The sequence below is a fragment of the Schistocerca gregaria genome, chromosome 1 (genome assembly GCF_023897955.1).
Source record: "Schistocerca gregaria isolate iqSchGreg1 chromosome 1, iqSchGreg1.2, whole genome shotgun sequence".
NCBI lineage: Eukaryota > Metazoa > Arthropoda > Insecta > Orthoptera > Acrididae > Schistocerca > Schistocerca gregaria.
In genome coordinates, this window is record NC_064920.1 from 90,908,536 (window position 1) to 90,921,747 (window position 13,212).

Here is a 13,212-nt window from a genome sequence, read left to right on the forward strand (position 1 = left end):
GATAGTTCTTGTACTGAAAGTCCACTCACACTATCAACAGTTGCACTAACATTTCCTGTGGCACCATTGGGTCTTCCGAGTACTACCTCCAACAGCAGTCTTGGCTCCATAAGAATATTTGAAATATGTATATCACTTGTTTTTAAAATTATTATTTTAAAAATATGTGACTTTCTCCTTGTGAGCTATTTGTATCCAGTTATGTTCAGATTCATATTTACAGCAAAAGAAAAATTATTTATATCTTTTTTAATCAGTAACATTGGGGTCAATATGATCGCAATATAAACCAATTTTTGGTTTCTGGAATGTTTTTCCATGTGGTCTTCTGTCTAAGGACTGGATGGGTGCAGCTCTACATGCTACTCTATCTTGTGTAAGTCTCTTCATCTATAGGTAATTACTGCAAGCTACATCATTCGGTACCTGCTTACTGTATTCATCTCTTGGACTGCTACGATTTTTACCAACCATACTTCCCTACAGTACTAAACTGCTGATCCCTTGATTTCTCAGAGTACGTCCTACCAAACAATCCATTTTTCTAGACAGGTTGTGTCACAAATTTCTTTTCTCTCCAATTCTGTTCATAACTTTCTTGTTAGTTACGTGATCTATCCATCTAATTTTCAGCATTTTTCTGTAACACCACATGTGAAAAGTTTATATTCTTTTCTTGTTTAAGCTATTTATCGCCCATGTTTCACTTCCTTTAACGGATACACTTCACATAAATATTTTCAGGAAAGACTTCCTTATAATGAAATATATACTTGACGTTAACACATTTCTCTTCTTCAGAGAAGCTTTTTTTTCCATTGCTCTCTACTTCGGGTATCATCACTTACTTAGCTGCCCAAATAGTTAACTCATCTACTACTTTAAGCGTCTCTGAGTCCCTCAGCATCACCTGATTTAATTCGACTACGTTCCATTAGCCTTGTTTTCTTGCTGTTGCCCTTGTATCCTCCTATCAATACAGTGCCAATTCCAAGTCCTTTGCTACCTCTGAGAAAACTGTAATATCATTGACAAACCCAAAAGTAATTTCTTCTCTGTAGACTTTAATCCCTACTCCAAATTTTCCTTTTGTTTTCTTTACTGCTTATGTTTCTGTACAAGGTGTAATTAGCCTCTAGTTTCTTGTGTTTCACCCCTGCTACCCACATAATTTCACAGTGTATTCCTGTCAACATTGTCGAAAGCTTACTCTAAGTCTACAAACGCTATAAACGTCGGTTTGCCTTTCCTTAACTCATGTTCTGTGATAAATCGTAGGATCCATATTGCCTCCTGTGATCCTACTTTTCTTCGGAATCCAAACTGATCTTCCCTGAGATCAGCTTCTACCAGTTTTTCCATCCTTCTGTAGACAATTCGTGTTAGTATTATCAGAAATGACTTATTGAAATAATAATTTGGTAATATTCAGAACTGTTAGCAGTTGCTTTCTTTGGATTTGGAATTATTACATGCTTCTTGAATTCTGAGTATCTTTGGCCTGCCTCATACATCTTCCTCACCAGATAGAAGGGTTTTGCCATAGCTGGCTTTCCCAACGCAGTGATTAGCTCTACGGAATGTCGTTTCCTCCTATGGCTTTATTTCGACTTAGGTCTTTCAGAGCTCTCTCAAATTCTTCTCACAGCCTCATATCTTCCCTGTCAACTACATTTCATCTTCTGTTTCAATAATATTGTCCTCAAATGCTTATCCCTTTTATAGATCCTGAATGCATTCCATCCACCCTTCGGCTTTCCCTTCTTTGCCTAGGACTGCTTTTCCATCTGAGCTCTTGATATCAACACAGGTCGTTCTCTCTTTTCCAGAAGCCTCTTTACTTTTCCTATAGGCAGTATCTATCTTTCTCCTTCTGTTATATGCTTCTAAATCCTTACATTTGTCCTCTAGCCAGTCCTGCTTAGCCGTTTTGCACTTCCTGTCAGCCTCATATTTTAGACTTTTGTTTCCCTTTTGCCTGCTTCAGTTACTATATTTTTATATTTTTTCCTTTCATCAATTAAATGAACTAACTCTTTTGTTGCCCTAGGATGCATTTTTGCCTATTGGATTTCTGCTGCCTTCACTATTTCATCTCTCAAAGCTACCTATTATTTTCCTACTGCATTTCTTTTGTCTGTTCTTGTCAATCGTTGCCCTACGCTCCCTCAGAAACTCTCAACAACATCTGCTTCTTTCAGTTAATCTAGGCCCCATCTCCTAAATTTTCTGCCATTTTGCAATTTCTTCAGTTTGAATCTACAGTTAGTAACCAATAAATTAGGTCGGATTCCACAAATTCCCCTGGAAATGTCTTAAAATTTAAAATACCGTTTAGAAATCTCTGCCATGCTATTGCATAGTCAGTCTCAAACCTTCTTTCATGATTCTTAAACCTAATGTTACTAATTATTAGATTTTGCTCTGTGGAAAATTTTACCAGACAGCTTCCTCTTTCATTCCTTTCCTCCAGTCCATAATCACCCACTGCTTTCCCTTCTCCTTCTTTTCCTACCATCGATTTCCAGTCCTCCATCACCATTAAATTTTTGACGTCCTTAACTATCTGAGTAATTTTTTTTGTCTCATCATACATTTATTCAATATCTTCATCATCTGTGGAGCTAGCTGGCATGTAAACTTGTACTACTGTGGAAGATATGGGATTCGTGTCTATGTTGGCTAGAACAATGCGTTCACTATGCCGTTCATAGTAACTTATCCACATTCCTTTTTTCTTATGCATTATTAAAACTACATCTGCATCATCTCTATTTGATTTAGTATTTATAGCCCTTTACTCACCTGGCCAGAAGTCCTGTTCCTCCTGCCACCGAACTTCACTAATTCCCACTATATATAATTTTAACCTATACAATTCCTTTTCAAATTTCCTAACTTTCCTGCCCGATTAAGGGGCCTGTAGCTCAACACTCCGGTTCGTTAAAAGCCAGTTTTGTTCGCTCAGGAAACGACACCCTCCTGAGCAGTCCCTGCCCAGAGATCCGAATGTGGGACAATTTTACCTTCAGAATATTTTACCCAACAAGACGTCATCACCATTAGCCAGCACAGTAAAGCTGTTTTGATTGATGTTACAAGGCCCCATCAGTCAATCATCCACACATTTGCCCCTGAAACTACTGAAAAGGCTGCTGTTCCTCTTCAAGAGCCACACGTTTATCTGGCCTCTCAAGACATACCCCTCCGTTGTGATTGCATCGACGGTATAGTTATCTGTATCACTGAGGCACGGAAACATCCCTACAGTGACAAGGTCCATGGTTTATTAGTTGTCATATGAAACACTTGTAACAATGAAAATAACATAAAATAGAATTTACCAGTTATTTTTGTACCCATTGTTAGGGTTACTTGCCTCATTTTTGTTGTGTAGTGCTTCAGTTGTTAGTGTTGTGCTTCACTCTGTCATAGAACTACATTACGAGTATAAAACGAGGCATTCGTCTTGAAATACGAGCAATTCTGAAAGAAGAAGAGGAGGTAAGTGAAATATGTTCCACTGAATCTCGGGAGATTGATACTATGTATTATTGGTGAAGGCAGTGCATCAGATGTAGATTCACATGACGATGTAGGAGATTAGGAAACTATTGTACCTGAAGTTGATGAGAACTCAAATCACGTTGTTCTCAGTTAAACATATTTCATCTAGTATTTATAGACAACAGTGATAATAATAACAACAATTGTAATAATTTGCCACATAACAATTCCATTGTTTTCAAGTCCAGAAATGCAAAATACATATGGAAAAAATCCTTTTACATTACAAGGGTGATATTGGGCACGAGACAGACAGAAAATGTCTCCAGGTTTGTGCGGTATAATGTAAGCATGTGAATACTGTGCAGTCAGTGGGATTAACATTACTTACGGGAACAAATGTGAAGATTTTGACACAGAAATACTTGAGTGATTTCTTGGTCTGCTTATACATGAAGAAGTGTACAAACGTCACAATGAGGGAATACGTGATCTATAAAACAAATACCACGAAAGAACTATTTTCAGCGGCTTCGTGCTTAGGAAATGGTTTACAGAAATATTACACTGTATTCCGTTTGATGAAGCATAATGGGTAAGACAGAAACGCAGCACTCATAAACTGGCTCCTATAAGGATATATCTCAACAGTGTATGAAAGATAATCCAACAACAATAAAGAGTTTTTATACCCCGTTAAGGGACAAGAGTGGCAGGATGTTCATAATGCCGATAACTTAGATGACAAATATGATGCTTTACCTAACTCATTTTTCATGTTCTTTTAGAGTTGCTATCCATTATAACGTTCTAATCGGGGTATTAGCAGTAAAAGGCTGCCTCGGTGGCTTCTTAGTGAGATAGGGATATTATGTAGAACAAGGCAGGAATATATCAAAATTTTAGAAATAATTACAATCAAGCTACAGTAGCCTATTGCAAACAGCATTGTAAGATACTTCAGATTGTTATTAAGTAGGCAAAAAGTATGTGATTCGCAAATGTTGTAGCTAATTCACAGGATAAAATTAAAACCGTATGGTCAGTTGTGAAGAAAGTGTCTGGCAGGCACACAAGGAGGACGATATAAAGTCCTTTCGTAGTAAAAATATTTCTGTTACTGATAAGTCAGATGTATGTACAGTACTTAACAATTATTATCTGAGCATTGGTGGAGAATTAAATAAAAATTTAGTTACTACAGGAAATTATTTTACTGTCTTCCATAATGCCTTTCCGAGACGTCTGAAATACTCCTCTGCGATACAGACAAGGGGAAGATTGAGTCAATAATTAAATTACTGAAGACTAAGGACTCTCTTTAGTAATGGTCAGTTTCCTGAACGATTAACTACTCAGTAGTAAAGCTGCTATATAAAAAGGGAGAGAGGGATAATGTAGACAATTTTAGACCTGTTTCTATGCCATCAGCGTTTTCTAAAGGCTGCGTACGTAAGGTTAATTCATCATTTTATATCACACGATTTGCTATCAAATGTACAGTGCGGCTTTAGAAGTGGTTTATCAATTGAAAGTGCTATACTCTGTTTTCTCTGTGAAGTACTGGATGGGTTCAACAAAACGTTTCGAACCCTAGGCATATTTTTTTGATTTTATTAAGGCGTTTGATTGTGTTGATCACAAAATATTACTCCAGAAGCTAGACCAATAAGGAATACAGGGAGTAGCTTACAACTGGTTCACCTCTTACTATAGCAACAGACACCAAAGGTCATTAATCACAGTGTTGAAAATGGCTGTGATGTGGGGTCTGAGTGAGGTACGGTCAAATGTGGCGTGCCCAGGAATCAGTGTTGGAGTCACTCCTATTCCTTATTTATGCAAATGATATGCCCTCTAGTATTAAGGGTAGCTGTAAAATATTTCAGTTTGCTGATGACACTAGCTTAGTAGTAAACAATGTTGTGTGCAGCATGGGCTCGCTCTCAAATAGTGCAGTTCATAAAGGTAATGGCTTGTAGAAAATAAACTAACGCAAAATCACAGTAAGACACAATTTTTACAGATTATAACACACAATATAACAAAACCTGACTTTTTATTTCACAGAATAGGCATATGATTAGCGAAACTGAACAATTCAAATTTCTAGGTGTTCAGATACATTGTAAAACTGTAGTGGAAAGCCTAATTTCAAGATATTGTTCAAAGACTTACTGCTCGCATTTTTAATATTCTAACGGTATCTGAAGTAAGTGATCGTTTGACACGAAAATTTCTTTACTTTGCTTCTTTTTCACTCGCTTATGTCGTATGGTATAGTATTTTGGGATAACTCTTCTTATTATAAAATGATATTTTTCGTTCGGAAACGGGCGGTTCGGGCAATAAGTGGTGTATGTTCACGAACCTCTTGTCGACGCCTGTTCACTAGTCTGCGTAGTTTGACATTTGCCTCTCATTACTGTTATTTCTTGCTAACAATATTAGCTTATTCACAAGAATAAGCAGCTTTCACTGAATTAATACTCTGCAGAAATCAGACCTGGATTTGGAGGTGTGCACTATAGTGCGGCATCCATTTTCAATAAGCTACCCAAAAACTAGAATATCTTAGCAGTAATCCTCGCGCATTCAAATAGAAACTCAAATATTTGCACATGGGTCACCCCTTCTATTCTGTCGAGGAGTTCCTTGCAAAATTAAGCTGATTCCTGAGTTATATTCATGATTGAGTTTACTTAAATATGTTTATTTTTATCTGTTATAACTTTTACGTTGTAACTTCATGTACTGACACGTTCCTCGACCTGGGAGATTTGCTCCTGAATTTGGTCCTATGGAACTTGACGTGTAAATAAAATAAAATAAATTAGAAAGTGGGCAGGCATGTTGCATGACACATACAATCTAAAAGAGAATACAGTATATGAAGAACAACTGATAATAGTCGAGAGGTTCTAGGCACTCCAGTCAGGAAACGCGCGACTGTTACGGTCGCAGGTTCGAATCCTATCTCGGGCATGGATGTGTGTGATATCCTTAGGTTAGTTAGAAGTTCTTGAGGACTAATGACCAAGTCCCTTAGTGCTCAGAACCATTTGAACCATTTGAACTACTGGTAACTTTCAGGGGTAGGCGTCCTTTTCAGAAGTATATCCACTGAAAGCCTGGAAAGTATGGTATCAAGCTACAGGCTGCATGTGGGAGCACTAACTATTATGTCAAAAACGTGAAGGCGTGCACAGGAAAGGGCAAAGAGAGTGATTATCAGCCTAGAGAAGTAAATCGGGGAAAAAGTGTAGTGTTGGAATTGACAGCAAATTTATACAAGAGTGGAGAATTGTTACAACAGATATCTTCTTTACAGGTCCGGAAATGAAAAAGGAATTAAAACAAAAGAAAAATCTCTGAGTCGAAACAAAAGAAAAAGTCTCTAATTCGAGCAATGATTACTGATTGTCGTTGACAACATACAGAATTTGTTGTAGCAAGGTGAGGTTCTCCAGCGTCATGTAGGTTTCGTTTCGTGAAATCAGCCCCAATAGTCTGCTACCGCCGAACCGTGGGTAAGATAATGGTATTGCTGAGTACTACGAGTTAAAATAGGAATTAGGTGAAGGTGAGGTAGCAAAACCTATAACAGCACTAGACTGCCATTCGAACTAAGTCAGGTGTATACACAAAACACTGAGTAGTCAAAACCTACACTACAAAAGTACGGCAAGAGGATGACCAATGTTTTCATAATATTTTGTATATAAGTCGCCTTATCGCCTTTATAATTTGGGTGGACTTAAATAGGGTCAGTATGAAGGAAAACAACTACAAGAAAAGGAAGCTTCTTCTTGAACAGAAAAACAGAAGTCGGCGCAGCAGTGGTTCTCCTCTTCCTCTTCTTATTAGGTGGCATAGATAACACATTGAGCGTACCTGTTCACAAAGATTTATCTTTGACTTGCTTGATAGAATGTGTCGCTGCACACTTCAGTGCTTCTTTACACTAGCAAATGGTTTCTCTGTTTGATAATATTTGTGCACAACAGAACACCATGGGTACAGCTCTAGCGTCGGAGGAATCGCGCATCGCCCATTAAATTATATAACTGAAATTAGACAAGTTGTGACCCTCATCGGTAAAACAATGTTTTCTCTTCTGCTGTAAAAGTCCAATGGCACTGGTCAACTGTTACTACGCGATGATTGGCGACTGAATGAAACGTCTGCTTGTTTCGCCGTGTACATGTCCAGCTGTTTCGGCTTGCTAAAGACGTTTACAATCCAAAATTGACCAAGTTTCTCTTATAGCCTCTGAGGATGTCTCCTATAATTGCAGATGAAACGTTAGGCACACATACTACCTCAGAACTCAACATATGCCCATCAAATAGTCACCAACTAATGTACTCTCTTCAGGCGGTCGTGTAACAATTCTTAAGAACTCACCGTACGTATAAACCGCAAAAAAAGGACTGTTCCGCATTACATATAAAACTTACGAAAACAACTAAAGTCACATGAGAAAAACCTTGAACGAATTTTTGACAACTGAACTAAGAACTCCTGAAGACATAAATTATTCTACGCACGACTCAACAGCGTCTGGCGACGACATGACAAAGTTCAAAAGCAGTCTCATTCCGAATTCTTGACATGTGCCAGCCCCTCGAATCTTATTTCGCTGCGGGTACTACTAATGTTCTAATGAAAGTCTGCGGTGTGGTGCTTACTCACCAATATCTCATTATCCTTCTCTAGTCCTTGGATGGCTCAAGTTCTCTGTTGTGCGCATTTCCCGCGTAAGAAACTTTCCTCTTTACGCCGTCTCCTGTTTCTCGGGAATGGTCTGACAGAACGAGTGCCTCAGCGAAAATACGAAATGTGATGCAACTAAAATCCAGTGAATTTCTCTGCAGTTGTAACTCAATACATAAATTGTAACGCCACGTCACAGTGCGGGAGCGATGTAAAAGACTATCTCAACAACCACTCCTTCTAAAATTAGTAGGAATATTTGAAGCTAGTTAGGCAGCTGTGGCTGTTCTCTGAAATCAGTGGAGTTACATAAGCGTTTAGAACGAACTAGCTGCAAAATTTATCAGTTGAGCAGCGAAAGAGGAAGACCAGTGACGAGCCTTCTACAAAAAGTAATCTACACTCATTACGAACGACAGTGGAGTAGCATTAATATATGTTATAGGAAATGACTGCAATGACAGATTCCAATTTCGAAGTATGTGTGACACACATGACTGCACGTTTTCTTTCATTATGGAAATTATGGACGACATTATGTGATGAATGAAGGAATGAGTTACACGTCTTAGAAAACGGAAATTTTTTCTCTGCTTTTGAAATGTAAGCATTCCATCCACTCATAATATAATACATATTGAATTTAGCAGTGCTGCAGACAGTGGAGTAGCATTAAAAAATGTTATAGGAAATGACTGCAATGACAGATTCCAATTTCGAAGTATGTGTGAGACGCATGACTGCACGTTTTCTTTCATTATGGAAATTATGGACGACATTATGTGATGAATGAAGGAATGAGTTACACGTCTTAGAAAACGGAAATTTTTTCTCTGCTTTTGAAATGTAAGCATTCCATCCACTCATAATATAATACATATTGAATTTAGCAGTGCTGCAGATTTAAAATGCTGTTTACACACTTTCTGGAATGTGACTCGTTCAGTAACCAATCATTTTCGGATTGAGGTTTAACCAAGATTTGTGGGAAATGGTTCGTTCTGAAACCAACAATCTTACGCCCACAAAATCTTAATTGTCATACTGACAAGCGCTTTCGTTTTAATTTAACCAAAGTTAATGTAGCTTTCTACTATAAATACGCAAAGCAGTATATAACATAACACCTGTGTCTAGAGGAAATGTATGACCCATCAGTAAACTGCATCATTTTCGTAATTCCTTGTAACATACGCACAATGCTGAACTTTCTGCATTGCTATTGAATGTTCTGAATGTTGTTGCATAGCACCAGCTACAGAACTGCAGTCACAATGTTATCTTATTCTGAAGTCATCAGCTCATAACTGTTAAAATGTTCTTACTCTTAAGAAAAGTAACCGAAGTAAAATAATCAGCACATTCAACCGTGTGACATCAGGAAATTATTACACCCGGTCTAATTTTTTCTTGTGACAGTAATGTGAGAATGTATTCTTTGTTTGGTTCTGGAATGTTGACTGAGAAAAGTGATTCTCGAACAATAATTGAAGACCACTTTCTGTCTCTTTCTGTCACCATGACGATCAACGGCAAAGCTTTTCATTGTGTATCTCATCACATCTTCCCGTTCTCAAGAATAGGCAAAACTTTTCTATTCAGAAGTGAAAATTATTAATTGTGGTAGGTGCTCCTTCTTACAGTCCGTAGTGCCCCTTTCCCTTCTTCAGGTCGTCGGATGTACAGGGTCGTCCAGTGATAGCGACCGGACCAAATATCTCACGAAATAAGCATCGAACAAAAAATTACAAAGAACGAAACTCGTCTAGCTTGAAAGGGGAAACCAGATGGCGCTATGGTTGGCCCGCTAGATGGCGCTGCCATAGGTCAAACAGATATCAACTGCGTTTTTTCAATAGGAACCCCCATTTATTAGTACGTATTCGTATACTTTTTAAAGAAATATGAATATTTTAGTTGGACCAATTTTTTCGCTTTCTAATAGATGGCACTGTAATAGTCACAAAAGTATAAGTACGTGGTGTCACGTAATATTCCGCTAGTGCGGACGTTATTTGCTTCGTGATACATGTTAAAATGGACCGTTTACCAATTGCGGAAAAGGTCAATATCGTGTTGATGTATGGCTATTGTAATAATAATGCCCAACGGGCGTGTGCTATGTATACTGCTCTGTATCCTGGACGACATCATCCAAGTGTCCGGACCGTTCGTCCGATAGTTACGTTATTTAAGGAAACAGGAAGTGTTCAGCCACATGTGAAACTTTAACCACTACCTGCAACCAATGATGATACCCAAGTAGGTGTTTTAGCTGCTGTCGCTGCTAATCCGCACGTCAGTACTAGAGAAACTGCGCGAGAAACGGGAATCTGAAAAACGTCTGTGTTGAGAATGCTACGTCAACATCGATTGCACCCACACCACATTTCTGTGCATCAGGAATTCCATGGCTACGACTTTGAACGTGGTGTACAGCTCTGCCACTGGGCACAAGAGAAATTACGGGACGATGACAGATTTTTTGCACTCGTTCTGTTTAGCGACGAAGCGTCATTCACCAACAGCAGTAACGTAAATCGCCATTATAAGCACTATTGGGCAACGTAAAATCCACGATGGCTGCGGCAAGTGGAACATCAGCAACCTTTGCGGGTTAATGCATGGTGCTGCATTATGGGAGGAAGGATAATTGGGCCTCATTTTATCGATGGCAATCTAAATGCAGCAATATATGCTAATTTCCTACGTAATGTTCTACCGATGTTAGTACAAGATGTTCCACTGCATGACACAACGGCGATGTACTTCCAACATGATGGATGTCCGGCACGTAGCTCGCGTACGGTTGAAGTGGTATAGAGTAGCATATTTCATGACAGGTGGATTGGTCGTTGAAGCACCATACCATGGCCCGCACGTTCACCGGATCTGACGTCCCCGGATTTCTTTCTGTAAGGAAAGTTGAACGATATTTGCTATCGTGATCCACCGCCAACGCCTGACAAAATGCATCAGTGCATTGTCAATGCATGTGCGAACATTATGGAAGGCGAACTACTCGCTGTTGAGAGGAATGTCGTTACACGTATTTTCAAATGCATTGAGGTGACGAACATCATTTTGACCATTTATTGCAGTAATGTGGTATTTACAGATAATCACGCTGTAACAGTATGCGTTTTCAGAAATGATAAGATCACAACAGTACATGTATCACATTGGAACAACCTAAATAAAATGTTTAAACGTACCAACGTTGTGTATTTTAATTTAGAAAACTTAAATGTTACCAACTGTTCGTCTAAAATTGTGAGCCATATGTTTGTGACTATTACAGCGCCATCTATCAAAAACGAAAAAAGTGGTACAACTAAAACATTCATATTTCTTTACGTACTACACGAAAATGTAATAAAAAAATGGGGGTTCCTATTTTTTACGAAACTGTTGATATCCGTTTGACCTATGCTAGCGCCATCTAGCGGGCCAACCATAGCGTTATCTCGTTTCCCCCTTCAAGCTAGACAAGTTTCGTTGTTTGTAGTTTTTTCGTTTGACGCTTATTTCGTGAGATATTTGGGCCAGTCACGATCAATGAACCACCCTGTATATTACGATATAGAAACTGCTATCCACAGGTCAGTGGTCTCTGTAGCTGCGCCAACTAAGGCACTATCTTAGGGAATGCAGGAACCATACTGACCAAACTATAAGTTAACAGATTGGTGAAATATCTTGATCCACATAAAGGTCTTGGACAGAACAAAAATAGCCCTCAACTAGTTTCTCAGGACAGATATTAAGAAGTGGCATCTCCCACTCATGGTCGATTGCATGGATCCATAAATGGAGGTACAACGATACGAAACCTGCTTTCAATGTAATCGGATGATGGATGGTCGTGTGACGAGGGCCTCCTGTCGGGCAGACCGTTCGCCTGGTGCAAGTCTTTCGATTTGACGCCACTTCGGCGACTTGCGCATCGATGGGGATGAAATGATGATGATTAGGACGACACAACACCCAGTCCCTGAGCGGAGAAAATCTCCGACCCAGCCGGGAATCGAACCCGGGCCCTTTGGATTAATGTAATCGTATGACCGTGTCGTTCCAGAGTAGACAGCATCCCAAACCGGGGAGAATTATGTCGCTCGCACTTCAGATGTCTCAGAGCAGCAATTTCCACGGCGGCGAAGAGCGTAAATAGGCTGCGTGTCAGCTTCGATGAACTGAGTCCAGCGAATAACAGGTGCCTACTATAAAAAGTTATTTTTTAAGCACTGTACGAAATATGAGGCAACACTAATATTAATATTTCTGTGCAGGCAGTATCATAATTCCAGTTACAAGCATCTAGGTATTTGGCAGTGCAATATATTTGAACACTAGGATACTTAAAGATCTCCCGCTTCATGCAACACGCACCGCAGAGACAATGACGTTTGGCCTGTCTACTGTTGTAACACTAATATGGTTATTACCTGTAATGGTCTTATCTAACTTCTATTTCAGTTTTTACTCACTGTGACTTCTGTCTCATCAAGCTCTTCGATGTAATATCCATGTAAATGTTACATTTACTGTTTATGACAATTTCTATGATTATAATTAACCGATGGATTTACTTGGTGTGAAAAATGGAAAAATTAAAACGTTAATTGCAATGCTTATTCATGCGTACCGAAGTAGATTTGTTGCTATGTAAAACATGGAGGGGAGACTCTCCTTGTCCGCGTCTCGTGGTCGTGCGGTAGCGTTTTCGGTTTCCGCGCCCGGGTTCCCGACTTCGATTCCCGGCGGGGTCAGGGATTTTCTCTCCCTCGTGGTGGCTGGGTGTTGTGTGTTGTCCTTAGGTTAGTTAGGTTTAAGTAGTTCTACGTTCTAGGGGACTGATGACCATAGATGTTAAGTCCCATAGTGCTCAGAGCCATTTGAACCATTTTTGAAGACTCCCTCGAACGAAACTGTTTTGGCGGGAATAGAAAAGGTGGGTTTTGTTGTCGAACTACGAAACTCTCCTGTGTG